General features: G+C 43.5%; 1 long non-coding RNA gene across 1 annotated transcript in view; it reads left to right on the forward strand.

Annotated features, from left to right (window-relative positions):
* LOC140713153 (uncharacterized) overlaps nt 1-14,564 on the forward strand; it is an 80,919-nt gene that overhangs the window by 41,256 nt on the left and 25,099 nt on the right. The window lies entirely within an intron of this gene.

Raw genomic sequence — 14,564 nt, forward strand, 5'->3', positions numbered from 1 at the left:
ACTCAGTAGATGTTTGCACAAGTGTAATTGATCAGCTTCTCATCTGGATGACTGAGTGAATGGCAGGTAATGACCTGCTCTGAGATGAGAAACACAAAAAGAATACTACACGAGGTACGAACTCAGAATGTTCACACTCTGAGTTTCTCATAGAAACAGTAATCAGGCAGCTAGAAATAAGAATTTGGATATCAGAGATATAAAGGTGGGGTTTATCAAATAGAGGCGATTACAGATTGAGCATCCCAAATCTGAAATCTAAAATGCTCCAAGATTTGAAATTTTCTAAGTACTGACATCATGGGCAAAGAAAATGCTCAATGGACCTTTTTGGGGTTTGGGTTTTCAGATTTGGGTTTCTCAATCAGCAAGTATAATACAAATATTCCAAAATCCGAAACACTTCCGGTTGCAAGCATTTGGGATAAGAGATACTCAGCCTGTAGTCGAATCTGTGGATGTAGAGTGGGAGCGTGAGCTCTCTGCTTCGCTCTAGCCCTGTCACCCTAATTGTTCTCTCAAGACCAAGTCCAAGGAATTTTTAACAACAATATTCAGCCTATCATTTTTATTGAGTACCTACCACTTGCCAGGCACTGATGGTACAGAGGTGAACTATAACATCAAATGTCTCTACCCTCAACCAGTTTCTGTTCTACAGTGGGGGCAGACAATAACCAATAACTAAATGAGTAAGATATAGAGTGTATTCTGTAGTGATAGAGAGAATGATAAAACAGGGAAGAAGGAAAGGGAATGCTGGGTGGGGAGTGTTACCATTTTCAACTGGGTAAGTCAAGGTAGGCCTTGCTGAAGACATGACATTGGAGCATAAAGCTTTAAAAAAGCACAAGATATCTGTGACTCCTGAGAGAATGATCCAGATAGAAAGAACAGAAAGGACAGAGGCCTTGAGGTGGAAACATGCCCGTGCTCAGAGGAAGAGCAAGGAGGTCGGTGTGGCTGGAGCAGAATGAGTAAAGGGGTCACTGGTAAAAGAGTTCAGAGAAATAGTGAGGGGTGGGAGTGGGGATGGAGCAGTGGATAGCTCATGGAAGACCTTATCCCCAGGCTACTGAAGGCACTTTGACTTTTATTCTAAGCAATATGGAGGGGAAGCTAATGAAGTTTGATTAGAGGAATAATCTGACTTATGTTCTAAACTGACCAGCCTGGTGAGTATATTGAGAACAGACTGATGGAGGGGAAGGGTAGAAGCTGGGAGAACAGTAAGGAAGTTATTGCAGTCATAGGTGATGGGTGGCTTGGGCTAAAGTGGAGGTGATGAGAAGAGGTTGGATCCTGGATACATGTTGCAAGTGCAGCCACTGTAATATGCTCATGGATTTGATGTGGCACATGACAGGAAGAGAGGAATCAAGGATAAGCACATGGTTTTTGTCAGTAGCAATTGGGAAGATGGAGTTGCTGAGATGGGAAGACTTCAAGAGGTGCAGTATTGCTGGGAAGTTAGGAGTTCAGTTTTAGACACGCTCATTTTGAGATGCCCTTTGACATCCAAGTGGAGAAGTAGGTGGATGGACATGTGAGCCTTCAGCCTAGGGGAGGGATTCGTGCTGGCTCAGGACATTTGGGATTCTTGGTGTATAGGCAGTATTTACGCTGTGAGAAGGGTGAGATCCCTTAGGGAGTAAGCGCAGGGAGAAAAGGAGTCTGGGGACTGAGCTCTGGGTTCCCCCACATTTAGAGCAGGAGAGAAGAAGCAACCAGCCAAGAAGACTGAGTGAGTAGTCAGTGAGGGCAGAGGAGAATCAGAGGTGAGTAGTGTCCCAGAGATACATGAAGAAAGTGTTTGAAGGAGGTGGGCATGCTACTGCCAGGCCAGCTGAGATGGTGACTCAGCACTGTCCATTGGGTTGGGCCAGATGGAGGTCACTGGTGACCTAGCAAGAGCAAGGGAATGGGTGGTGGGGAGTGAGTGGAGAAGCCTGGCAGAAGGAGGTTTGAAAGAGAATTCTGAGAGAGGAATCAGAGAGAGAACATTTAAACAACTCTTTGGAGGAATTTTGCTGCAAAGGAGAGTAGGAAAATGGAGTGATAGAAAGAGGGAAAGATAGATATGAGCCCAAGAAAGTATTTTCTTTCTTTTGTTTTTCTTTAAGATGGGAGAAATCACAGTGGTCAGTATAACTCATGGAAAGACTCTGTTAGACAGGGACAAATTGCTGATGCAGAAGAAATAAAGAGGACGTTTTGTGCTATGGACTTGGATAGGTGAAAGGAGGTAGGATCTATTGCACAGATGGAGAGACTGGCCTTAGGCAAGGTTCCAGCTCACAGTTCAGAGAAACAGAAGGCAGAGGCAGGGTGGCTGGACACAGGTGCAGGTAAGTTGGCAGATGCAGTGGTGGCAGTGTGGGGGTGGCAAGGGTGCATGTTCCCTATTGATTGCTCCTTTTTTCTCTGGGAAATGGCAAGCAAAGTCAGCAGCTTAATGACAAGATAGGTAAAGGGGTGTTGGAGATTTGAGAATGGAGGCAAAGGTATAATCTGGTGACCTAGGAGGGAGACAGTCCTGGGGGTCTAGGGAATATCAGGACAGCCCTTAAGGACCCCCAAGTTCAGTGGCCCTGAAGTCCAGTGAAATGGTCATCAGGGGTATGCATTAATTTCCACTGTGGATATGCAGTTACAGCATGGGTGGACAGGTGGATTTAACTAACTCCGAAGCTGAAGAAATAACCTGAAAGAGAGAGGAAGGAATGGGATCAAAAGCAGATGTGGATGGGCTAGGGAGTTGGAAAGGAACTGGGGAAGCATCTATTAGTTTGAAAAAGGAGGAAAAATAGTTATCTACTGCTATGTAATAAAATCATTACAAACTTGGCAACTTGAAACACACATTAATTATCTGACAGTTTCTGTGAGTCAGGAATCTGGGAACAGCTTAGCTCAGTCCTGTTTCAGAGTCTCTCAGAAGGCTGCAATCAAGGTGTCAGCCAAGGTGTCACCTCAGCTGGGGTCTCATCTGAGGCTTGACTAGGGAAGGATTCCCTTCCAGGCTTATGTGGTTGTTGGCAGGTTGCAATTTCTTGTGGATTCTCAAAGGGCCTTACTTCCCTGCTGTGGTTAGCTGAGGGCTGCTCTCAGTTCTTGCCACGTGGGCCTCTCCATATGGTGCGTTACTTCAACAAAGCTAGCAAGGGGGAAACTCGATGGAGACAGTCTGCTAGCCAGATGGAAGCTACAATCTTATGTAACGTCATCACAGGAGCGACATCACCTCGCCCTGTTCTATTGCTGGAGACAGTCACAGGTGCCCTCATACTCCAAGAGGAGGAGATCCACAAGGGTGCAAACACCAGGGGCAGGGATCATTGGGAGCCATCTTGGAGTCTGCCTGCCACAGGGAGAAATACACAACATGGCAGATTTTGCATAGCAAGAAGGGAAACTGAGGGAGCTGAAACACAGCAGGCAGCCTGTCTTCTAATGAAAAAGGGGATGGACTCACCCTTGAGAAAGAAAGGACCATGGAGGAATGTATGGCAGGTGTAGGGAAAAATATGTTTGCGACGAGGAGAGAGAGCCCAGGGGGTAAGTAGGAAGTTTCTGAGCAACACGGAGGGCCCACAAAGGTTATTATAGAAAGCACGGATTTGCTGCAGAGACAGCGGGCAGTTAAGCGATTTGCTGCAACAATAGATGGCACCCTGTTTTCAGCCAGAGAACAAATGGATGGAGCGATTGGCCCAAGGTTGGGTGTATTAAAAGGTCAGGGTCAGGTCAGGTGTGGTGGCTCACACCTGTTATCCCAGCACTTTGGGAGGCTGAGGCAAGGAGATTACTGAAGGCCAGGAGTTCAAAGCTGTAGTGAGCTAGGATCACACCACTACACACCACTGGACCACAGAGGGAGACCCTGTCTCTGAAACAATGAAAGAAAAAATTTAAAAAAAAAAAGATTAAACAAAAGGTCAGGGTCAAGAGACTCTACGGTGCTGGGTAAAAACAACAACAACAACAACAAAAACCCAAGTGACTCAGAGTCATTTTTCTACTTCCCACTTCCTCATTTCTACTTCGCCAATGATTCTAAACTAAGTGTGAGCCCCAGGCTGGCCTGGCTCTGTGAGGGTAGCAGTCCGTCAGGATGCAGACTCAGGCTCTGGCAGGAATTCCAGACGACCCCACTGGGGACCTTGCAGAACAGAATCTGTTTCTGTGGAGTGAGGATCCCCACTGGAGACCTCCGTGTCTCTCCCTGTCTCCAGGCATTTCCTGGCACTTCCGCTGGCTCTCACCAACACTCTCCCTAGGACCAGATCTTTCTCACCTGCACCCCCATTACCCTCTTCCTCTGCCTCCACACAGTGTTTGGCAAGCTCATCCTGGTGTTTAGCTCCTTTCCAGAAAGAGCTTTGAGTGAGTTATTGGTGCAGTCAATACACTGACCTCAAGTTCACAGTTGGTCCAGGAGGTTAAAATGCTGAAGTAAGTAGAACACACTGTGATGACTTTGTTAAGAAATTTGACTCTCAATTTCCAGGATAAACTGTTTTCTTCTTTACCATGTCACAACTTCAGTCTTGTTATTGTGTTGTAGAATAGGGCGGGACCAACAAATGACAAGAATCCAATGGCCCCTGAAGGTCATCCTGTCCAGCCTCCTGCCTTCGAGCAAGGATGGCGCCTGAAATAAGAATCCCTGTGGGAAGAGTTCAGGAGGAAGACATAAGGCCTTAGCTGCATGGAATTGTGATGACTGAGAAGTATTTTGTTTAAAGCTGAGAGTCAATGCAAATGTTTTCTTGCTTTAGAAAATTCTTAGAGAAAGGATAATTATTTCCCACATGAATTGAGCTATGTTGTGTCTCACTCATCTCGGACCCAGCCCATTGTGAGTCCATAATACTTGTTGGATAAACATTTGTTGAACTGAAATGAGTGGATCCAAGGGTGAGGCATTAGCAAATATGAGTCATCCCTGAATGATATGAAGTGAAAATTAGAAGAAATTCAGGTGCTTCTAATAGGATACTGAATATGAACACTTGGAGACTCACTCCTATGCAGACTCCTTCAGTCTTCCTGCATAAGACACTTTTTAAAAACAAAAGGTCCAGAACTATTTTTAAAAGAAAGCTTTGGGTTGAAATGTTTTCAATGCACATACGTCTAGAGAAGAAAATAGCAATCACCCACACTCCCACTATGCAGAATTAAGTACTATTAACATTTTGGAATATTTGCTTCCAGCCTTTTTAGTCAGTACTCTATTTTTAAAACCTTTACTAGTGCAATTATGTGCTGAAAAATATGAGTGTGTCTGTGCATGTGCAGATGTGTGTATACTGTGAACTCACATGTCCCTGCTCACACACCTGCGACCTGTTGCTTGCTCTTCCCCAGAGTTTCTGCACTGGGAGGTGCTACATTGCACACTGCTATGGCAATAGTGGAATAATGAAGCCATGAATTTACATGTCAGTGTACAGATGCACAATCTGAATTACACATTTTTAAAGCATAAAAGCTATAAGGAATGCACACACACAGTAAAAAAAAAAAAAAAAAAAAAAATTCTAACCCGACTCCCTGACCTTCAGTCGTTCAGTTTTTCTCTCCACGGGCAACCAGCATTGCCAATTCCTTGCAAATGTTTCCAGAAATATCATTTGCATATACAAACATGTATTTTCTATTTTCCTATACAGATGGTGGCATACAATGTATACTGTTTTGTACCTTAGCATAGGGTTTTGGAAATTTTGCAAATGCTTCTTAACAGTAAGCTTTCTGAATGTGCAAATTAGCAATCAAGGCCTTCCTTTTTTCCTTAGTCTCAGACAATGAACTTGGTGGTCAAAAAAATGTCCTCCACTTGCCAGACAGGTACCTTCAAATCACAAATTTCCATGTCATGGTTAGATGGCGTGTTCTTGCCCACTCCTGTTGAACTTACTTATTTAAACATCCACAAGAAAATCCTGTATATTTTTGGTAGCTAAAGCAAAATCCTGCAGAACACAACAAAACCAAACAGAGGGAAATTTGGGGCTCAGCTTAAAATACAGCTGGGCAAGCCTACACTTAGTTGCTGGAATAACAACCAGCTGGGAGGACTAAATTGAGCTTGGAGCCTTAAACACGGTCAGCCCTAAAGCCCACAACCCCCACACAGAGAACTTGGGCCCCATCTCCCAAGTTGGGAGACAAGAAGAAACAACAATGTTGGCCTAAAAGGCTGACGTTGCAAAAACCACCTAGTCAATCTGCTGTGATTTAATAGGCTGTAAAAGGTTTGATTTACAGCCGGTCAATAGGCAAGCAGCATGATTTGTTGTTAGGGGTATATGGAGCACAAGGACTAGGATGATGCTAAACAGTGAAAGAGGTTAATTAAAATGGTAATATTATTTTAAAACAATTTTTTAAAAATAATAGAACAAACTGGAACTAGAAGTGGGTCCCACTCTCGGGGCTGGCTTGCAGGGAAATGAAAGGCAAGTGGGACCAGTCTCCCACATGGAGCCTTCCTGGGACCCCCTTACCCGTGCACCACCCTCTTCTCCAGGGGAGGGCTGCAAAGGACAGAGACCCCCAAACACAGGCTCTTGTCTTGATATTACGACTTGGTTAGCCTCAGTTTCCTGGTTTGGTCAAGTAAGGTGGTTGGACAGATGCGCTCTGAACCCCAATCCTCCAGGTCTGCAGTTTTCATTTTCTTGTGTCTCCTACAACTGCCTGGAGCCCCTTGGTTCTTTGAGTCTCCTCCTACAATCTGGGGGTGCCTTACACCACCCCCCATAGCCCTCTCCAAACCCAACCGGTGGTCTTGGTGCATCAGGGTGAGACCACGTGCTGAAAATATATTAATAACTTGGTAAAGGAGGAACATGAGGGAGCTGGAAGCGTCTGGCATCTCCCCTGAGCCTGAAGATGGCACCATGGAGAGCCTGACAACCCACATAGCATCACAGGCATCAGCTGGGCTCCACTGGAGAGGCCTGGGATGTAGTTTACTGAAAATAAACAGGACGAGGATGTCCCGTTTAGCTCAGGTGGTACCCAGGGAGTAGCAGGACTTCTGACTGATCATGCTCACATGTGCGAAGAAAATGTCTATTGGGGTTCTCATGAGTCCCCCACCCACTGGGTAGCAACAGAAATAAACTAGACAGAGTCCAAGCAGTTCAAGACTTAGATGCCATGATTTAAATACTGTGCCTTTAGGGTGACTTTGGTCTCCATGGTTGAATTGTTGTCTTCCAGATTCTTCTCCTGCCCCTGCTCCTTTCTTAGAAGGTATTTGTGTAGGGTGTGAGGAGCAGACTTTCAGGATGTCATGGCAGGCCTGTGTGTGAGAACACCCTTGGTGACCCCCATGCTGTGTGTGGGCTGGTTTGGTGTGCTACTGGTCTCAGCTGTCTGTAAACTCTTGCTGTGGTCTTTCTCAACCCACTGGCCCTCCCTACGGATATGGCCTCCCCTTGCCTCACTCTATCATCACAGACATTTCTGAGTCCCTGCCACACTGTCCCTCTGGGTCCTGGCCCAGGTTGCCACCCACAGTCTGGGCTGTAGGGTTATTTTTCTCCCAGCCACATTAGGGCCTTGGCAAATCTCCTGGCTTGTGGGAGAAAATGTGTTCAAGAGTACACACTAGACCGCTCTCTGCCCTCCTAGCAATGCAAGGCTGCCTATCTTGACCTTCACAGCAGTCCCCACCAAGCAGTGCCCCAGATGGGAAACGGGGCACAGCCCTGCCACTTGCAATGTTTCCTTCAACCTGATCTAAATGTCTCCTCCTTCAGGCCTAGAACAGAGAGTGGTGATCAGGTCCCAGAGCTGACTGATGGAGCACCTTTCACTGCCCAACGCTATTTAAGGTCCGAGGGACGGGACTGAAAACAAAAATTCCCATTCCTGTCTACCTGCAATTTCCCTCCCTCCCTCCCTCCCTCCCTCCCTCCCTCCCTCCCTCCCTCCCTTCCTTCCTTCCTTCCTTCCTTCCTTCCTTCCTTCCTTCCTTTCCTTCATTTATTGACACAGGGTCTCTCTTTGTTGCCCAGGCTGGAGTGCAGTGGCATGATCATGGTTCACTGCAGCCTCAACGTCCCGGGCTCAAGCGATCCTCCCACCTCAGCCTCCTGAATAGTTGGGACTGTAGGCATGCACCACCACACCTGGCTGATTTAAAAAATTTTGTGGAGATAAGGTCTCACTATGTTTCCCAGGCTGGTCTCAAATTCCTGAGCTCAAGCGATTCTCGTACCCTGGCCTCCCGAAGTGCTGGGATTACGGGCTTGAACTGTGCTTGGCCATGCAATTTCGGTGCTTGCCATGCAATTTCCACCTTGTAAAAAGTTCCATGATCTAATACTTCACCACATAGAGCCCTTAATATGTTACACAAGAACTAACGTTTTAGAAAACCTTTATTTATTTATTTTTTAATTTAACGCCCAACTTTCAAGGTTACTGTTTTGCTTCAAATCTTATTTTAGATACCAGAAGCTGAATATTAACTTTTTTTCTGTTTGCATTATTTCTGAAATAATCCTAATCCTCTGCTTCAGTAAGACCGGGGAGAAGGTCATGAGCTCATAAAAAGCAAACAAAAAGTAATGCCTGGTAATAATTTTCAAAATAGTATTCTGCATTAAATTTTTGTGTGCTTATTTACAACATCTCCCCTGTTGAAAGGCATACTACCTGAGGTGGGGATGGAGGGACAACGCTTTAATAAATTGGTCTCATAAATTGCCGCCCTATGGAACACAGGACAGCAGAGTGTTGACAAGGGAAAATTCCAGGGCAGAGGCGTGACTGGGAGAGGGCGCAGGTCTAGCAGCTGACAGGACACTTAGGTTTATCCATCTAGGAGTCCAAAACTCACATAGGATCTGAGTCTATCAGTATGAGGGTTTAAGTAGAACACTAGTTAATTTGTCATTTATAGTCTCCTGAAACAGTGCTTCCCAGCTTCTAGCTGCATCAGAATCACCTGGAATGCTTGCTGAAGCTGACCAGGCCTGACTCCCCAGTCTCTGATTCAGTAAGTCTCGGGTGAGACCTGAGGATCTGCATCTGTTACAAACTCCCAGGTGCCCATGATGATTGATGTCGGCCTTTCTACCACTGTTTGAGTGGCACTGTTCCAAGAAAATGGCACAGGGACCAAGATAGAGACTACAAATGACCGCTAGGATCAGCAGCAAGCTGTATGACTTGCCTTAAGATTTTGTTCTGACAATTATAGGCAGTCGTTCGATTCAGACACATTATAAAGAAAAGTAAGACAGGATCTAGGAGGTGATTTCCACACCTCTAGAAAGGAGGAAAATCATCATGCTAGAGCGTCTTAGTAAAGCTCCAGGTCAAGGATTTTCTCTTTATTTTATTTTAATTAATTAATTAATTTAGAGACAGGGTCTCACTCTGTTGCCCAGGCTGAGGTGCAGTGGCACGATCTCAGCTCACTGCAACCTCCATTTCCTGGGTTCAGGTGATTCTCCTTCTTGGCCTCCCAAGTCACTGGGACCACAGGTGTGAGCCACCACACCCAGCTAGAGAGGATTTTCTTCTTATAGCCTTTATCAATCTGAGCTGCCCTTGGATGGGAGGAAAGGCAGGGCAGAAAGCCCCTTTCTTCATCCTGACTAATCTCCAGTGAACTAAGGGCACTTTTGGAAATACTTGCAGAGTGTCCGGGCTGTGGATAGGTGCCCTGTGCATTATGGAGGTGGCTGTGTGGCTGCCTCCCAGGCCCTGGGTGAGCAGGGGAGCCCCTGGAGGCCATGCACACTGTGCTCAGGAGTACAGGCTCCACACCCAAGCCTCCCTTCAACCCTAGCTTTGGACTTGCCAATGCTGTGGCTTCAAGTGCAGGCCTTAACTGCTGCCCAATGAGAGAATAATATGCCCCTCACAGGGATGAATGCTGTGAGAGTCATTCTGACATTTTCTGTAAAGCAGTAGCTCCTGTTTTGAGGCAGGAAAGCTGATGCATAGAGGAAAGTGTTTTTTCCGGCTAGCAAAGCAGGGTCTGTGGGATTGTGTCCTAGCAATCCTTATTTTGACCTAAACCCTGCCCCTATGCAGGTCCCTGCACTGGAGTGTGCCAAGGTTTTGCTTTTTCTGAGTCTATTAATGTTTCCATGGTTGAAATACCACTCTCTGATTATCTCAATAAGTCATTTTAAAAACAGCAAATTTTTAAATGATACCTAAAATGTTTTTTATTATACTTTAAGTTCTGGGATACATGTGCAGGACGTGCAGTTTTGTTACATAGGTATGCACGTGCCATGGTGGTTTGCTGTACCCATGAACCTGTCACCTGCATTAGGTATTTATCCTAATGCTATCCCTCCCCTAGACCCCCATCCCCACAGTATGTGATGTTCCTTTCCCTGTGTCCATGTGTTCTTCTTGTTCAGCTCCCACTTAAGAGTGAGAACATGCAGTGTTTGGTTTTCTGTTCTTGTGTTAGTTTGCTGAGAATGATGGTTTCCAGCTTCATCCAAGTCCCTGCAAAGAACATGAACTTATCCTTTTTCATGGCTGCATAGTATTCCATGGTGTATATGTGCCACATTTTCCTTATCCAGTCTATCATTGATGGGCATTTGGGTTGGTTCCAAATCTTTGCTATTGTAAATAGTGCCGCAATAAACATACATGTGCATGTGTCTTTATAGCAGAATGATTTATAATCCTTTGGGTATATACCAGTAATGGGATGGCTGGGTCAAATGGTATTTCTAGTTCTAGATCCTTGAGGAATTGCCACACTGTCTTCCACAATGGTTGGACTAATTTACACTCCTATCAACAGTGTAAAAGTGTTCCTATTTCTCCACATCCTCTCCAGCATCTGTTGTTTCCTGACTTTTTAATAATTGCCACTCTAACTGGCATGAGATGGTATCTCATTGTGGTATTGATTTGCATTTCTCTAATGACCAGTGATGATGAGCTATTTTTCATATGTTTGTTGGCTGCATAAATGTCTTCTTTTGAGAAGTGTCTGTTCATGTCCTTTACCCACTTTTTGATGGGGTTGATTTTTTTTTTCTTGTAAATTTATTTAAGTTCTTTATAGATTCTGGATATTAGCCCTTTGTCAGATGGATAGATTGCAAAAATTTCCTCCCATTCTGTAGGTTGCCTGTTCACTGTGCAAAAAGGTCTTTAGTTTAATTAGATCCCATCTGTCAATTATGGCTTTTGCTGCCATTGCTTTTGGTATTTTAGACATGAAGTCTTTGCCCATGCCTATGTCCTGAATGGTATGCCTAGGTTTTCTTCTAGGATTTTTATGGTTTTAGGTCTTACATTTAAGTCCTTAATCCATCTTGAGTTAATTTTTGTATAAGGTGTAAGGAAGGGGTCCAGTTTCAGTTTTCTGCATATGGCTAGCCAGTTTTCTCAACACCATTTATTAAATAGGGAATCCTTTCCCTAGTGTTTGTTTTTGTCAGGTTTGTCAAAGATCAGATGGTTGTAGATGTGAGGTCTCTGTTCTGTTCCATTGGTCTATATATCTGTTTTGACATCAGTACCACGCTGTTTTTCTTACTGTAGCCTTGTAGTATAGTTTGAACTCAGGTGGCATGATGCCTCCAGCTTCGTTCTTTTTGCTTAGGATTCTTAGCTATGTGGGCTCCTTTTTGGTTCCATATGAAGTTTAAAATAGTTTTTTCCAATTTTGTGAAGAAAGTCAGTGGTAGCTTGATGGGGATAGCATTGAATCTATAAATTACTTTGGTCAGTATGGCCATTTTCATGATATTGATTCTTCATATCCATAAGCATGGAATGCTTTTCCATTTATTTGTGCTCTGTCTTATTTCCTTGAGCAGTGGTTTGTAGTTCTCCTTGAAGAGGTCCTTCACATCCCTTGTAAGTTGGATTCCTAGGTATTTTATTCTCTTTGTAGCAATTGTGAATGGCAGTTCATTCATGATTTGGCTCTCTGTTTGTCTATTATTGGTGTATAGGAGTGCTTGTGATTCTTGTGCACTGATTTTGTATCCTGAGACTTCGCTGAAGTTGCTCATCAGCTTAAGGAGATTTTGGACTGAGATGATGGGGTTTTCTAAATATACAATCATGTCATCTGCAAACAGGGACAATTTGACTTCCTCTTTTCCTAATTGAATACCTTTATTTCTTTCTCCTGCCTGATTGCCCTGGCCAGAACTTCCAAAACTATGTTGAAAAGGAGTGGTGAGAGAGGGCATCCTTGTCTTGTGCCAATTTTCAAAGGGAATGCTTCCAGTTTTTGCCCATTTAGTATGATATTGGCTGTGGGTTGGTCATAAATGACTCTTATTATTTTGAGATATGTTCCATCAACACCTAGTTTATTGAGAATTTTTAGCATGAAGAGCTGTTGAATTCTGTCAAAGACCTTTTTTGCATCTATTAAGATAATAATGTGGTTTTTGTCATTGGTTCTGTTTATGTGATAGATTACATTTATTGATTTGCATATGTTGAACCAGCCTTGCATCCCAGGGATGAAGCAGACTTGATCATGGTGGACAAGCTTTTTGATGTGCTGCTGAATTGGGTTTGCCAGTATTTTACTGAGGATTTTCACATCGATGTTCATCAGGGATATTGGCCCAAAATTTTCTTTTTGCTGTGTCTCTGCCAGGTTTTGGTTTCAAGATAATGCTGGCCTCATAAAACAAGTTAGGGAGAATTCCCTCTTTTTCTGTTGTTTGGAATAGTTTCGGAAGGAATGGTACCAACCAGCTCCTCTTTGTGCCTCTGGTAGAATTTGGCTGTGAATCCATCTGGTCCTGGGCTTTTTTTTTTTTTTTTTTTTTTTGGTTGGTAGGCTATTCATTACTGCCTCAATTTCAGAACTTGTTATTGGTCGATTCAGGGATTTAGCTTTCTTCCTGGTTTAGTCTTGGGAGGGTGTATGTGTCCAGGAATTTATCCATTTCTTCTAGATTTTCTAGTTTATTTACATAGAGTTGTTTATAGTTTTCTGTGATGGTAGTTTCATTTCTGTGGGATCAGTGGTGATATTCCCTTTATCATTTTTTATTGCATCCACTTGATTCTTCTCTCTTCTTTATTAGTCTGTCTAGCGGTCTATCTATTTTGTTGATCTTTTCAACAAACCAGCTTCTGGATTCATTGATTTTTTGAACGGTTTATCATGTCTCTATCTCTTTCAGTTCTGCTCTCATCTTAGTTATTTCTTGTCTTCTGCTAGCTTTTGAATGTGTTTGCTCTTGCTTCTCTAGTTCTTTTCATTGTAATGTTAGGGTGTCAATTTTAGATCTTTCCTGCTTTCTCTTGTGGGCATTTAGTGCTATAAATTTCCCTCTACACACTGCTTTAAATGTGTCCCAGAGATTCTGGTACGTTGTGTCTTTGTTCTATTGGTTTCAAATAACATATTTATTTCTGCCTTCATTTTGTTATGTACCCAGTAGTCATTCAGGAGCAGGTTGTTCAGTTTCCATGTAGTTGTGTGGTTTTGAGTGAGTTTCTTAATCCTGAGTTCTGATTTGATTGCACTGTGGTGTGAGAGACTGTTTGTTATGATTTCCATTCTTTTGCATTTGCTGAGGAGTGTTTTACTTCCAATTATGTGGTCAATTTTAGAATAATTGTGATAAGGTGCTGAGCAGAGTGTATATTCTGTTGATTTGGGGTGGAGAGTTCTGTAGATGTCTATTAGGTTCGCTTGGTCCAGAGCTGAGTTCGAGTCCTGGGTATCCTTGTTAATTTTCTATCTCGTTGATCTGTCTAACACTGACAGTGGGGTGTTAAAGTCTCCAACTATTATTGTGTGGGAGTATAAGTCTCTTTGTAGGTCTCTAAGAACTTGCATTATGAATCTGGGTGCTCCTGTATTGGGTGCACATATATTTAGGATAGTTAGCTTTTCTTGTTGCATTGATCTCTTTACCACTATGTAATGCCCTTCTTTGCCTCTTTTGATCTTTGTTGGTTTAAAGTCTGTTTTATCAGAGACTAGGATTGCAACTCCTGCTTTTTTTTGCTTTCCATTTCCTTGGTAAGTATTCCTCCATCCCTTTATTTTGAGCCTATGTGTGTCTGCACGTGAGGTGGGTCTCCTGAATACAGCACACTGATGGGTCTTGACTCTTTATCCAATTTGCCAGTCTGTGTCTTGTAATTGAAGCATTTAGTCCATTTACATTTAAGGTTAATATTGTTATGTGTGAATTTGATCCTGTCATTATGATGCTAGCTTGTTATTTTGCCCATTAGTTGATGCAGAGAAACAGCAAATTTTATGTTACTTCAGTTAACAAATCTTCTGGTGATGAGGTTCATTTATACAGTAATTAGCAGACATTAAAATAAAGGAGGTGGTTTCCTCACTGGGCTCCAAGGTGGTGTATTAATCTGTTTTCATGTTGTGGACAAAGACATATCCAAAACTGGGCAATTTACAATTTAATCAGACTCACAGTTCTATATGGCTGGGGAGGCCTCACAATCATGGTAGAAGGCAAGGAGGAGCAAGTCACATCTTACATGGATGGCAGCAGGCAAAGAGAGCTTGTATAGAGGAACGCCTGTTTTAAAAACCATCAGAT

This window comes from Chlorocebus sabaeus, chromosome 13, assembly GCF_047675955.1.
Source record: "Chlorocebus sabaeus isolate Y175 chromosome 13, mChlSab1.0.hap1, whole genome shotgun sequence".
Taxonomy (NCBI): domain Eukaryota; kingdom Metazoa; phylum Chordata; class Mammalia; order Primates; family Cercopithecidae; genus Chlorocebus; species Chlorocebus sabaeus.